This window comes from Leucoraja erinacea, chromosome 2 (genome assembly GCF_028641065.1).
Source record: "Leucoraja erinacea ecotype New England chromosome 2, Leri_hhj_1, whole genome shotgun sequence".
Taxonomy (NCBI): Eukaryota; Metazoa; Chordata; class Chondrichthyes; order Rajiformes; family Rajidae; genus Leucoraja; species Leucoraja erinaceus.
In genome coordinates this window covers 39,039,456-39,055,449 of record NC_073378.1, presented here as the reverse complement: position 1 = coordinate 39,055,449, position 15,994 = coordinate 39,039,456, and the positions used below count along the sequence as shown (strand labels likewise).

General features: G+C 47.9%; 1 pseudogene; it reads right to left on the bottom strand.

Annotated features, from left to right (window-relative positions):
- Positions 1 to 924: 924 nt before the first annotated feature.
- LOC129709016 (alpha-2,8-sialyltransferase 8F-like) overlaps positions 925 to 15,994 on the bottom strand; it is a 72,167-nt pseudogene continuing 57,097 nt past the window's right edge.

The following is a 15,994-nucleotide window of genomic DNA, read 5'->3' as shown; positions in this document are numbered from 1 at the left end:
ATATTTAGATGAGCACTTCAGCTGCTTAGGTGTAGAGAGGTGTGGACCAATTGCTAGGCAAAGGGATTAATATGGAAGGGTGCCCACTGATCAGCATGGGCAAGTTGGGTTGAATGGTCTATTTTCACGCTGTACAATTCTATGACACTTTTCCCATTCAGCTGTAATATAATGCCACACGGCATGATGAAGAGTGTCCTTGTTGTGTGGATAGTCTACACAAGGACTGCATTGTGGTCCCTGCTATCGGTGATATCATGGACAGATGCATCCACCACAGGTAGGATGGTGAGACAAGGTCAAGTCATAAGATCATAAGGAGCAGAATTAGGCCATTTGGCTACTTTGCCATTCAATCATGGCTGATCTATCTCTCCCTCCTAATCCCATTCTCTTGCCTTCTCCCCGTAACCTCGGACCCCCATGCTAATCAAGAATCTACCTATCTCTGCCTTAAATTTATATCCACTGACGGCCTCCACGGCCATCTGTGGCAAAGAATTCCACAGATTCACCACCCTCCGACTGAAGAAATTCCCCCTCATCTACTTCCTAAAAGAACGTCTTTTAATTCTAAGGTGATGACCTCTAGTAGTTTTATCTCTTGTGTGCAGAAATATATCCAGGCTATTCTTGGTGCTGGACATTTGAGCCCCCGACCGAGAGTACAGTCGGTGCTTTTTCCAAGTGTTTTTCAACATGGAGAAGCACTAATGAATGGTGAGAGATGACAATAGATAGTAACGTGAAGGAAGTTTCCATGCCCATGTTTAATGTGTCAGCATGACTAACTGCATTGATCTTACATCGAGCATATATGGGTTGCATTGCATCCATAAGCATTTTGTAATTCTATAGTTGAGCACACTGCTCTGATATATGAAAGTCTTAAACATTAAATTCATTTTGGTGCAAATAGAAAATGCAGTCTTCAAAATAGCCTTTGATTTATTATTTGTATATCACAAAGAGTTGTTCATATCATCAATCAATGTACATTTATAAAAACTATAAATTTATAATAATCACTATTCCTTATCAAAAGATTCTGTAGCACCTTGTCAATTAATAAGCATGTGAGGCTACAAAAGAAAACAAGAGCCCATGATATCAGAGGGAAGATACTAGCATGGATAGCAAGTTAGCAGGATGGCAGAAGGCAAAGAGGTAGCAAAGGAGGCTTTTTCTGGTTGGCTGCCAGTGACTAGCGGAGTTCCACAGTGGTTGGTGCTGGGACCACTACTCTTCACGTTGTATATCAATGATTAGGATGAGGGAATTGGCAGCTTTGTGGCCAAATTTACAGATTATACGGAGATAGGTGGAAGGGCAGGTAGACTTGATGGGTCAAATGGCATAATTCTGCTCCTACATTTATGAATAATCTGGAATACGGGATTGATACCATTTTGTTTGATGTCTATTCAAGGATTTAGAGCAAAGTGGATGAATTAAGTTAGATCAACAATGAACTCAATGTTTCCTTGTTTCTATAATCTACCCTCAATTAATTGTCTAAACAGCAATGCTTTTATCATCAACTATCTACCATGGCAAAATAGTTCATGCTCTAATGGTGCTTGGGGAATCTTCTTATTCTTACAATCATAAAAATTCAGGACTAAAAATCATACAACCTAATGTAACATCCCTATTTACACTGTGAGCCCACCCAATTTAACAAGACAGTAGAATCTCACCTAATCATTATCCTACTGATAAGCACCCATCCCCTTAAAGCACTTACATATAACTTGCTTCTGAGGAGATTGTATGTGATATTTGAAAAATAGCATGCCTGGAGAAAAGGTAATAGGATCTCTACTCCAGAAGCAAGTCTCTCACTGGTTCTATATAAATATAAAACTGGGTAATTTCTTTGATATTCCAGACATAAAGTTAGTCTTGAACCCTTATGGTTCCTACTTTCAAGGCTGTCAAAAAGTCTGTTGATGCATAATTTCCGAGAAGGGGAAAGAATCAGGTTTGTTGACCTTTCGTTTCTCAGTCCATAGATATTGCCTGAGTTGCTAAGTTTTAGGTGTTATTTCATATTTCCACCTTTTGCAGTTTTTTACTTTACAATCTCAAAATAATAAGATTTGTATTTTCCAAGTTTACTGATCTCATACTTCTTCACAGTTACCAACTTGCAGTTTGACAATTCCTTTTGTGTGAAGCTGCATAAGTTTGAAAAACTCAGCAGGCATTGAGTGAGCTTTTGACGGCAACATATTGTCGTAGTAATGGTGGAAGAACATTTTCCCTTGCACATCATTGGAGAAGGGCCAGAATCCATATAAGCGAACTTCTTCACACATTTCCAATGCTGCACTTAATATTATGAAACCAGTAGAAAGATGAGTCTCCTTTACACCTTCACCTTTCCAGAATTGAACAATGGATCTTACATATGAAGGATTTAAAAACACTGCATGCTGATTTGTTCCAAAATCTTGCAGAGTATAAAGAACTTTGAATGAAAGTTGAGTACAGAATGAATAAGCAAATGCAGGCAACATAATAAATGCATCTTTATATGCTGACAAATGGTCCATAAATGGTTTTCTCCTTAAATCAAGTTTTTGAAACCTGAAAAATAAAATAAAAACATTATATTAAATTCTGAAATTTAGGGAAATAACTTTGGCACGTGGTTATGAGAATCTGTAGGTAAATGTTGCCAATTGATTCTAGTGATTTAAACTTAATTTTTAAGGTACTAATATGTCATGTAAGGGAACAAGTTTCTCTTCAGATACTATAAGACGATAACATAGCTAAGATTGTTGTGGATGCAGAGAGCTGGTACCATTTAGGGTCATGGTTGGGGCAAAGAAAGTCCATGGCGTTTATGAGGTCAGTGATCTGGTGAGCATTTCATAAACTATATTCCCAGTTTAAGGCAATGGAGGATTCGGGTCAAGTTATGTCAGCTGCTTCATGCGTGCCTGTAGAATGTTGTTTAAGAGTAAACATGTCTGAGCCAATCACCTTGTTGCTAGCTGCCCAGTTATTACAGTATCCAGGTTATGAGAATAGGAATGCAAAGATAATAACAGGCTAATCGCTCTATGCTCCAGTTCACATGTGGCTGTTAAGGGCCTGTCTGACTAGGCGTTTTTTAGGCGACTGATGGTGACAATGTCCACGACAATGTCCACAACAAACTACGACCGTGTCGGCGACAACTTAAGACAATTCAGTCACCAGTACTTGTCACCGGTTGGTAGGTAGTCGCCAATGGAATTCACCGAAGTCAGCACTGGCAACAACCTACTTCATCCTGGCGACAACCTACGACAGCACCTACGTCAGGAGAAGTCAAGCTACGCTCATTGGCGTCAAGCCAACTGTCACCGAAAATTTTGAACATTTAAAATTCCAGCGGCAACCAAAAAAACACTACGATTCTTTGGGTGACACTGAGGAGACTACTCACGACCATGCAGGTGACACCCCGGCGACCACGTGGCGACCATGTAGCGACAGCCTAGTTGCTGGCAGTCGCCTAAAAAATCACCTAAGTGGGATAGGTCCTTTACAATGCTTGATACCCACCTGACACAACCTCAAGCCATGCAACAGCTGAGTGCACTGTTGGGAGGGGGGACTGAAGAACAAGCAGAATTTTAAGATGAAAAGGCATGGAAACATAGAAACATAGAAAATAGGTGCAGGAGTAGGCCATTCGGCCCTTCGAGCCTGCACCGCCATTCAACATGTTCATTGCTGATCATCCAACTCAGTATCTTGTACCTGCTTTCTCTCCATACCCCTTGATCCCTTTAGCCACAAGGGCCACATCTAACTCCCTCTTAAATATAGCCAATGAACTGGCCTCAACTGCATTCTGTGGCAGAGAATTCCACAGATTCACCACTCTCTGTGTAAAAAATGTTTTTCTCAGCTCATTCCTAAAAGATTTCCCCTTTATCCTTAAACTGTGACCCCTTGTTCTGGACTTCCCCAACATCGGGAACAATCTTCCTACATCTAGCTTGTCCAACCCCTTAAGAATTTTGTAAGTTTCTATAAGATCCCCCCTCAATCTTCTAAATTCTAGCGAGTACAAGCCGAGTCTATCCAGTCTTTCTTCATTTGAAAATCCTGACATCCCAGGAATCAGTCTGGTGAACCTTCTCTGCACTCCCTCTATGGCAAGAATGTCCTTCCTCAGATTAGGAGACCAAAACTGTACGCAATACTCCAGGTGTGGTCTCAGCAAGACCCTGTACAACTGCAGTAGAACCTCCCTGCTCCTATACTCAAATCATTTTGCTATGAATGCTAACACATCATTTGTTTTCTTCACTGCCTGCTGCACCTGCATGCCTACTTTCAATCACTGGTGTACCATGGCACCCAGGTCTCGTTGCATCTCCCCTTTTCCCAATCGGCCACCATTCAGATAATAATATTTTGTGGAAAAATATTTTTTTAGAACACAATGTAAAACTTATCAAGATATATATTATGATTTGCCTTTGAAGACCGTTGATCAGCATATGCTTCACATGCTGAATGTGTTACCGTTTAGTCAGATATTTACTATTAAATTGGATGATAGTGTACCGTCGTAAGATCATCTTAGCAAACACATCCAGCTGAAATTAGTTTAGTTCAGTTTGGAGATCTACTGTGATAAAAGGCACTTCGACTCACGCCGACCAATGATCACCCATACACTAGTTCTATCCTGCATATTGGGATGTGGGAGGAAACCGGAGCAGAGAGGCGGCAGTGCGGAGAGGCGGCAGTGCGGAGAGGCGGCAGTGCGGAGAGGGGGCAGTGCGGCGAGGCGGCAGTGTGGAGATGCGGCAGTGCGGAGAGGTGGCAGTGCGGAGAGGTGGCAGTGCGGAGAGTGCGGGGAGACGGCAGTGCGGCGAGGCGGCAGTGCGGAGAGGCGGCAGTGCGGAGAGGCGGCAGTGCGGCGAGGCGGCAGTGCGGAGATGCGGCAGTGTGGAGAGATGGCAGTGCGGCGAGGCGGCAGTGCGGAGAGGCGGCAGTGTGGAGAGACGGCAGTGCGGAGAGGTGGCAGTGCGGAGAGGGGGGAGTGCGGAGAGGTGGCAGTGCGGGGAGGGGGCAGTGCGGAGAGGCGGCAGTGCGGAGAGGTGGCAGGGCGGAGAGGTGGCAGTGCGGAGAGGCGGCAGTGCGGAGAGGTGGCAGTGCGGAGAGGTGGCAGTGCGGAGAGGCGGCAGTGCGGCGAGGCGGCAGTGCGGAGAGGCGGGAGTGCGGAGAGGCGGCAGTGTGGCGAGGCGGCAGTGCGGAGATGCGGCAGTGTGGAGAGATGGCAGTGCGGCTGAGGCGGCAGTGCGGAGAGGCGGCAGTGTGGAGAGATGGCAGTGCGGCGAGACGGCAGTGCGGCGAGGCGGGAGTGCGGAGAGGTGGCAGTGCGGAGAGGTGGCAGTGCGGAGAGGTGGCAGTGCGGAGAGGTGGCAGTGCGGAGAGGTGGCAGTATCGAGACGGCAGTGCGGCGAGGCGGCAGTGCGGAGAGGCGGCAGTGCGGAGAGGCGGCAGTGCGGCGAGGCGGCAGTGCGGAGAGGCGGCAGTGGGGAGAGGCGGCAGTGCGGAGAGGCGGCAGCGCGGAGAGGCGGCAGAGGGGAGAGACGGCAGTGCGGAGAGGTGGCAGTGCGGAGAGACGGCAGTGCAGAGAGGCGGCAGTGCGGCGAGGCGGCAGTGCGGCGAGACGGCAGTGCGGAGAGGTGGCAGTGCGGAGAGACGGCAGTGCGGAGAGGCGGCAGTGCGGAGAGGTGGCAGTGCGGCGAGGCGGCAGTGCGGAGAGGCGGCAGTGTGGAGAGATGGCAGTGCGGTGAGGCGGCAGTGCGGCGAGACGGCAGTGCGGAGAGGTGGCAGTGCGGAGAGGCGGCAGTGCGGAGAGGCGGCAGTGCGGAGAGGCGGCAGTGCGGAGAGATGGCAGTGCCTTTGAGGCGGCCGTTGTGCGGAGATGGCGGGAGTGCGGAGAGGCGGGCAGTGCGGAGAGGCGGCATTGCGGAGAGGCGGCAGTGCGGAGAGGCGGCAGTGCGGAGAGGCATCAGTGCGGCGAGGCGGCAGTGAAATTAGAGGCGGCAGTTTGGAGAGGCGGCAGTGCGATAAGAGGCGGCAGTGCGGAGAGGCGGCAGTGCGGAGTGGCCGCAGTGCGGAGAGGCGGCAGTGCGGAGAGGCGGCAGTGCGGCAAGGCGGCAGTGCAGCGAGGCGGCAGTGCGGCGAGGCGGCGCCGACTTTTTCATCGGGAGCCTGGGAGCTCCAAACCGGCGCGGCCTTGTCGGCTTCGGCAGCCGCGGTATCCAACCAGGAAGCGGCCGTTCCAGGTGGCCCAGCCGCCGAAAGGACTCTCCCGACGCCGGGGCAAGACCACCCGGTGAGAACGGCCAGGGGCATCGGGCCTCCGTAGAGGCAATTGCGGTGGCCTCAATAGGCCTGACTTTGGGGTGAACATGGGGTGGGGACTGGACATTGTGCCTTCCCCCACAGTGCTATCCACTGTGGGGGGATGATTTTTTTTGTCTAATTGTAGTCCTGTATGTCTGTGTCCAAGATGGCTGCCGTGAAGAGAGAGTGGACGCTGGCGCGCTTTGGCTGCCGCTGCTCTCTCTTCACACTGTGTTTTTGATTTTCTGTTTTTGGATTGAATTCTGTTTTTAATTTGTGTCTCTGTGATGTCTTTATTACTTGTTTTATTCCAATTATATGTTTTTATTCCGATTACTATGTAAGGTGTCCTTGAGATGTCTGAAAGGCGCCCATTAAATAAAATGTATTATTATTATTATTATTAAAATTACTGCGCACATGAACCACTAAAAATTAGAGGGAACATTCCTCTGGGACTCCGGTTCATGTTGCCCGTTCAGTCTAATTGGTTTCCCCACCCAGACTGAGGCTGAACACAGTGGAAGAAATTATTGACATTGCTGGTCAGTTAAATGTCAAAGCACAGGTAAATAATTGCAAATGCATGACAAGATAGTCTACACCCAATACTTCAATTATAGCCCTTCGTAACACCAATATAACTTGCTAAAAGGGTGTGAACATCCACTGAAATGATTGTGTCTTTGCTTGTAAAATTAATTGTAAATAATAGCAATTGCTGAGACGGGTGTGCACACAAATAACTGGTGAGCACATTCTGAAAGGAGGGCTTAAACTACAATGGAATGCGGGAGGAATTTGGGCAGGGAGACAGAGGGAGAAACAAGAAGAGTGATAAGAGACAAAAAAAAGACAAAAAAACTAAAGTGGACAGCAAGGACAGCAAACACAAGAGACAAATAGGGCCACGGTGCAAATACAAGCCAACAATGTTAAAAAGACAAACTTAAATGTAGTGTGTGCCTTAATGCACAGATTATTTGCAATAAGTTAGAAGAATGAACAATACAGATCAATATAAATACTAACATGATTACAGAGATCTGATGCAGGTTGTCCAGAAATTTGAAAAGAACATGCAGAGATATTCAATATTTAGGAAAGTTAGAATCAAAGAGTCATAGAGTGATATAGTGTGGAAATTAGCCTTTCAACCCAACTTGTCCACACTGGCAAACATGGCCCAGCAACACTACTCCCACCTGCCTGTGTTTGACCCATATTCCTCCAAACTTGTCCTATCCAAGTACAGGTGCACAACCTTTTATCCGAAAGCCTTGGGACCAGACACTTGTCGGATTTCGGACATTTTCGGATTTCCGAATGAAAGATTTTTAGCGTAGATTAGGTAGGTAGCGCAGGCGGCTTGAAAAGTCTGGAGCGGCTGCCTCCTCCCCGGAGACCGGGGAATCATTGTAAATCATTACATAAATGTTAGTCAGTTAGTTTGGAGGGATTTTATGTGGTGGTGGTGGGAGGGTGAAGGGGGAAACTTTAATTTTTAGTCCCCTACCTGGTCGGCGACTCCCAACATCGCGGAGCTGGGGGCTCCGTCCGGCCGCGGGCGGCGCCGGTTGGAGCTCCGACCCCAGCAACTCTACCCCTGGCTGCGAGGCGCTCCGAATTCAGCGCCGCCCGCGGCCGGACGCCCGCAGCCCCAGCTCCGCGAATGTTGGGAGTCAGCGGCCACAGCGCTCCGGAGCTTACCGCACGGCGACCCGGTAAGGCATTGCCCGCTCCCCGCTGGTATCCCAGCCCTGCGACGCCGCCGACTCCCAACATTCGCGGAGCTGGGGCTGCAGGCGTCTGGCCGCGGGCAGCGGTGGATTTGGAGCGCCTCGCAGCCAGGGGTAGAGTTGCCGGGGTCGGAGCTACAACCGGCACCGCCCGCGGCCGGACGCCCGCAGCCCCAGCTGGGAGTTGGCGGCCACAGCGCTGCGGAGCTTACTGCACGGTGACCCGGTAAGGCATTGACCGCTCCCCGCCTCTCCGACCAGGTAGGGGACAAAGAATTAAAGTTTACCCCTTCACCCCTCTCTCTTCACATAAAAGCCCTCCAAACTAACTGACTAACATTTAAGCAATGATTTACAGATGTTTAAGTGTCTCCCCGGTCTCCGGGGAGGAGGCAGCCGCTACAGTAGTACAGACCTGGGTTGACCGTGGGTCGTTTCGGGTCAAGTTTGGCGCCAAACGCGAGCTTTGGTGTGCAGACGACATCCTGGAAAAAATGGCCGGTTTTCGGAGTTTTTCGGTTTCCGGAACACCGGATAAAAGGTTGTGCACCTGTACCTGTATAACTGTGTCTTAAACATTGGGATAGTCCCAGCCTCAACTACCTCCTCTGGCAGGTTGTTCCATACATTTTTTATGAAAACGTTACCCCTCACTTTCCTATTAAATCTGTACCCCTTCACCTTGAACCTATATCCTCTGGTCCTCGATTCCGCTGCTCTGGGCAAGAGATTCTGAGCATCGATCTGATTTATCCCTCTCCTGATTTTATACACCTCTATAAGATCCCCCCTCATCCTCCTATCCTCCAAGGAATAGAGACCCCGCCTATTCAACCTCTCCCTACAGCTCAGACCCTCTAGTCCTGGCAACATCCTCGTAAATATTCTCAGAGCCCTTTCCAGCTTGACAATATCTTTCCTGTAACGGTGCCCAGAACTGAACACAATACTCTAAATGTGGCCTCACCAATGTCTTGTACAACTGCAACACGACCTCCTAACTTCTATACTCGAAACTCTGGCTGATGAAGGCCAATGTGGCAAAAGTCTTTTTGACCACCCGATCTACCTGTGACTCCACCTTCAGGGAGCTTCGCACCTGCACTCCTAGATCCCTCTGCTTTACAACACTTTTCAGAGCCTACAATTCACTCTGTACTGGCACGGAAATCGCTACGGGGGGGGACACAATTTCCTGGCGGCCCCACGCGCGCGTGCGCACACACACACACACACACACATGCAAACACACACATGTGCACACACGCAAGGCTTCAGCCATGGGCCCTGTGGACGGTAAGCTGACCTGGTTGGTGACCGACTCTGAACTCCAGCAACAGCAGCTTCGTCCACCCCCGAATCGTGGGGCTTGAATCGGCCCATTCGTGGGGCCTTTCATCGGCCGGCGGGGGCTTCAACATCGATCACCTTGATGCAGCAGCTTGATTTTAAGCCGCACCGGGCGCTTAAAGGCCCCGCGAACGGGCCGATTCAGCCCTTAGAAAGCGTATGACATGTCCGGATTACAAAACATGGGGGGGGGATTGTCCCCCACCTCTCAAAGCATGGGGGGGGGGGGGGTGCATTCCTGCCCATGTTAGACTTCCAAAATGCAGGTCCTGCCCATGTTAGACTTCGAAAGATGCAACATCTCCCCTATTTCTGCATTAAATTCCATCAACCATTCCTCATCCCACTTGGCCTATCGATCCAGATCCTGCTGCAATCTTTCACAACCATCTTCACTATCAGAAAAACCACCCCCTTTTGTATCATCAGCAAACTTGCTAATCTTGCCCTGTATGTTCTCATCCAAATCATTGATGTTCTCATCCAAATCATCCAAACCTGTCAGATGACCTGACGTCCACAACCAACACCACAGCACTGGTCAAGAGAGCCCAGCAGCGACTACACCCTCTCCGAAGACTACGGAAAGCAGGTCTCCCCACTACACACCTACGAGCTTTTTATAGGGGGACAATCGAGAGCACATTAACCTACGGCATCACTTCCTGGTTCGGGAGCTGCAAGGCGTACGAACGGCACCAATTAGACAGGATTGTGAAGACCGCCAGCAGGATTATTGGTGCCCCACTCCCTTTCCTGCTGGACATATATAGGAAGAGATGTATCAGCAGAGCCATCTCCATCATCAAAGACCCTACCACCCATCGCATCACATATTCTCCATCCTGCCATCTGGGAAGAGGTACAGGAGCATTAGCTGCAAAACCAGCAGGATGCTCCTCAGCTTCTTCCCGCAGGCTATAAGACTGATGAACGGACTTTGCCCCCTGCCAAAGTATCGCGCACCAACCACCAACCTGGACACATTGCAGCAGAGCCACTATCATGCCACTGCCAATCAGAACGCCTGCTGATGTTTAGTAGAGAGTAGAGTGTTTAATTTGTTCTTGATGATATATGTATTTTTATTTCTAATGATTTTTTACTGCACACTGAATGGACACTGGTTGAGCAACGTTTTTTTTGTTTTCTCTGAGTATGTGAGTACTCAGGAAAATGACAATAAAGATATACTTGATACTTGATAATTGATACTTGATGTAGATGATAAACAGTAACGGGGCCCAGCACCAAACCCTGAGGCACACCACTAGTCACAGGCCTCCAGACCGAGAAGCAACCTTCCACCATCCCCCACTGCTCCATTCTATTAAACCAATTTGCTATCCAGCTATCTCTCCTTGGATCCCATGCGATCTAAGATTCCAGAGCAGCCTACGATGCGGAACCTTGTCGAATGCCCTACTGATATCCATGTATACAACATCTGCAGCTCTGCCCTCAATGAACTCTTTGGTCACGTCTTCAAAAAACTCAATCAGATTTGTGAGACACAACCTCCCACGTACAAAACCATGCTGACTATCCCAAATCAGCCCTTGCCTGCATAACCTATCCCTCAAAATACTCTCTAGTAACTTTCCAACTACAGATGTTAAGCTCACCAGCCTATGGTTCCAAACATTTTCCCTGCAGCCCTTCTTGAACAGAGGTACAACATTTGCCAGTCTTACAGCACTTTTCCTGTATTTAAGGATGACTCATAAATTTCAACCAGGCTCCTGCAATTTCCTCTCTAGTTTCTCACAATGCCCTCAGACAGGGGGGGGGGGGGGATGGGGGGGTTGAAACAGGGCTTGCTGTCTCTCCCTTCGGGAGAATGCGACTTTTTTGTCGTATCCCCCTTCTCTGCCTCCGTCTGTGCTGAGACCTAATGGCGGAGCTGGCGACCTCGAGGCTCCGGAGGCGGAGGCAATCAGGAATTGCCCTGGGCTCGCTCCCGTGAGGGCGGCCCAGCTCAGGGCTGGAACGGCGCTCCCGTAAGGGCGGCCTGGCGTGGGGCTGAGACACTCCTGTCGGGGCGGCCCAGCCCAAGGGTAACGGCGTTCTCATCGGGGCGGCCCAGCCCGAGGGAAACGGCGCTCTCGTCGGGGTGGACCAGCTCGAGGGTGGAACGGCGCTCCCGTCGGGGCGGCCCAGCTCGAGGGGAACGGCAATCCCGTGAGGGCGACCCGGCTCGGGGCTGGAACGGTGCTCCAGTGGCTGAGGCGGTGTTCTGGTGGCAGCGGCCTGAGTCCGGGGTTCGGCCGCGGGCCAGTGGACGATGTCATCAACAGCTGCGTCCACTGGACTGGAGGGCAGCAGCTTCGACCACCCCGGGCCGCGGTGTTTGAACCGGCCCGTTCGCGGAGCTCGGTGAGCCGTGGGACTGATTTACCATCGCCCGTGGGGTATCGCCTCAGCGCAGAGGGAGAAGAGGAGGGAAGAGACAGCAGCCCTAAGATTTTTGCCTCCATCACAGTGAGGAGGTGCTTGGTGGACTCACTGTGGTGGACGTTAATTTGTGTTTACTGTCTGTTCTGTTGTCTATTATTGTATGTATGACTGCAGGCACGAAATTTCGTTCAGACTGAAAGGTCTGAATGACAATAAAGGAAATTCAATTCAATTCAATTCAATTCAGATATAACTGATCCGGTCCTGGAGATTTGTCTACCTTTGTACATGATAGTACCTTCAGTACTGCTTCAACGGTAACACTGACTGTTCACAAGACACTTCCATTGACTACCCCAAGTTCTTCCATCCTACTGTCCTTCTCCTCGGTAAATACAGTGGAGAAATACTGATTGAGAACCTTGCCCATCTCCTGTGGCCTCACACAGAGGTGACTGCTTTGATTCCTGAGGGTTCCACACTCTCTCTCTAGTTAGCCTTTCCCCCATATATATTTATGATATATTTTGGGATTGTCCTTAATGCTACCCGTAAGAGCCCATTTTGCCCTTCTGATTCACTTTTTCAGTTTACTCCTTAGTTCTCGAAACTTCTCCAGGGATGAACTTGATCCCAGCTGCCTTTTCCTGTCCCATGCATCCATCTTGTTTTTGATCAATGCCTCAATTTCCCTCGTCAGCCAAGCTTCCTTACGGTAGTCTGCTTTACCCTTCACTCTAACAGGGACGTGCATATCCTGAGCTTTTGTCAGCATGCTTTTAAAAATATCCCACTGGCCTGATGTTCCTTTCCTCTCAAATAACCTGCTCCAGTCAACTTGAGCGAGATCTTCTCTCATATCCTCAAAGTTGAGCATTTTGAAACGTGGGCCCTTTCTGTCCCTATCCATAAATATCTTAAGCCTAATCGAACTGTGGTCACCGATCCCAAAAGGCTCCTCCACAAACACTTCATTAACATGCCCTTCCCAATTTCGCAATACTAGATCCAATGTTGCCCTCCCATTTGTGGGGACCTCTATGTACTGCTTGAGAAAACTCTCCTAACACCTTTGAGGAATTGCACCTCATTTAAGCCATTCATACTATGATTTTCCAGTCAATATTGGGAAAGTTAAGGCACCCATTCCTTCTCTCCAGAGAAGCTGCCTGTCCCGCTGAGTTAAGCCAGCATTTTGTGTCTACCTTAGATATAAACTAGCATCTGCAATTCCTTCCTACAAATTTTGTCTGCCCCAGTGCAAAATCTCCTCAAGGCATGTCTACTATGAAGAAGTTCTCCTTCCCACTCCGAGAGTTCAGACATTTTATCTCTGTACCGTCCTCTCCCCTGACATCAGTGTGAAGAAGGGTCCCAACCCAAAATGTCACCCATTCCTTCTCTCCAGAGATGCTGCCTGTCCTGCTGAATTACTCTAGCATTTTGTGTCTACCTGGGGAAAGTTAAAATCCCCTACTACGACAACAACCTTATTTGACCTGCAATCTCCTGGCATTTATGTTCTTTGAATTTCCATTGACTATTTGAGGGTCTGTAGTACACCCCCAACAAAGTGATCATCCCTTTCTTGTTCCTCAGCTCCACCCATATAGTCTCACTAAACTAACCATCTGTAATGCCACCTCTGACCACTGCCGTAACATCCTCCTTGACCAATAATGCACTCCCCCCCCCCCTCTTTTTCTCACACCCCTGTCTCTCCCGAAGTTCCTGCACCCCAGAACATTGAACTGCCAGTCCTGCCCATCCCTTAACCAGGTTTCAGTCATGGCTACAACGTCTCAGTCGCTCGTACCTATCCATGCCCTAAGCTCATCTGCCTTCCCCGTCAGGCCCCTTGCATTAAAAAACTTGCAGTTTAAACCAACCCTCCTTCCTCACTATGTGCCTTTCAATGGCCTATTCTGTCCACTAACCTTTCCCTCACCACCCTCCATCCAACTTCTAGCCCCTTACCTGCCTCTGTCCTGTATGAGATCATCACCCCTCATCTACATCAACATCAATGATTTGAATGAAAACATACAGGGCCAGATTAGCAAGTTTGCTGATGATACAAAAGTGGATGGTTTTGCAGATAGTGAAAAGAGAAAGGAAGTGTGGCGGTGCTGGTAGTAAAAAAGGAAATTAACGCAATGTTGAGATCGGATATTAGCTACGAAAATCATGTCAGAGACTCTGTATGGATCGAGCCTCGAACCAACATTCGGGTATACTGAAGAAGGGTTTTGGCCCGAAACGTTGCCTATTTCCTTTGCTCCATAGATGCTGCACCCGCTGAGTTTCTCCAGCATTTTTGTCTATCTTGGGGTAGAAAACATTGGTGGAGTTGTTTGTTCAAGAAGGAACTGCAGATGCTGGAAAATTGAAGGTAGAGGATTGTTTATAGTCCCCCAATAGTAGTAGGATTGTTGGGGTTGGAATTAAACAGGATACTAGAGATTTATGCAAGAAGGATACAACTGTAATTATGGATGACTTTAATTCATGCACATAAACTAAACTGGCAATTATCCTGTGGAGGAGGAATTCCTGGAATGTGTAAATGAGGGAACCAACTAGAGAAGCTGTTATCTAATCTCTGCAATGTGCTATAAAATAGCATTTATTAACAATCTAGCTAATGGTGATATTTTTTGGAGGAACAATCATAACATGATAGAATTATTCATTAAGATTAAATGTTAAACAGTAGCATCAGAAAGTAGGGTCCTGAACTACCAAATGGGTAGATGGTGGAATAATATTCAAAAGTGTATACCTGAATTAAATCAACTATTCATACCTGCCTTAATTTGGTAGTAGGAATATAGGTGTAGATTATTTTCTAAATGGGGTGAGAATCTAGAAATTGGAGGTGCAAAGGGACAAGGGAGTGCTGGTACAGGACTACCAAAAAGTTAATCTGCAAGTCGAATTGGTAGTAAAGAAAGCAAAGTAAATGCTAGCATTTAGTTCAAGAGGGCTTGTATACAAAACCAGGGATGCAATGCTGGGGCTCTATAAGGTGCTGGTCAGACCACATTTGAAATATTGTGAACAATTATGGGCACCATATCTGAGGAAGGATGTGCTGGTTCTGGAGAGGATACAGATGAGGTTCACAAGGATGATCCCAGAAATGAGTAGGTTAACATATGATGAGCATTTGACGACACTGGAGTAACTCAGTGGGACAGGCAGCATCTCAGGAGAGAAGGAATGGTATTTCCCATCTGGAGTATTGTTTACAGTTTGGTCTCTTTATCTGCAGAAGAATGTACTATAGGTTTAGTTGACTGTTTGGATCATTAAATGGTGGGTGGGAAAGAGGTGAAAGGACAGGCATTACCCCTTGAAGTTGCATGGGAATGCCATAGGACAGGAAGTAGTGGGTGGGAGAAGAGTTCACCGGGGAATCATGAAGGATGGATCCTTTTGAAATGTTGAAATAGAAGGGGATGTTTGGTGTGGGACATTGTTGGAGCTGGTGGACATTGATGATGCTTTATGATGATGCAAACTTAAGTTGATGCATTGAACGCAGACTAGAGGAATAGAAGGCGAGGACCAAGAGAGGTTTGTGCTCTGCCTGGGAAGAAAGGAGGTCAGAATAGAGGTGTATGAAATAGTTCTACCAAAAAGCTTCACCCACAGCAAGATTGTTAATTATTCCTTTCCTATTGCTGATGGTACTGTCCGATTCACCTCTGCCCCATTGCGAGCATTGAATTCTGTCTATGGAACTGATGCACTACAATGCTGAGAATTAGATTCTGCACTCTGTATCTTGCCGTTTGCTCTGTCTGTTGTACTCAAGTTTGACTTGATTGTATTTATATACAATATTATCTGATTTGATTGGATATCACATAAAACAAAGCTTTTCATTATATCTTGATACGTGACAATAATAAATCTAAACCTACACAAATTAGCATGTTCTCTAGTTGAAAGGTGAGAACAAGCTCTGTCCTTGCTCTGTTCGGGAAGAGAGGGGCTGAGAGCAGAGGTACAGAAAACAGGTGAAACAGAGTCAAGGGCTCTGTCCTCCATGGTGCCATGCTGTTGCACCTAAGTGTTTAGATAAAGAAGTTCCTTATACACTTCCACTTCCTTATCTATGTATCTCCCTC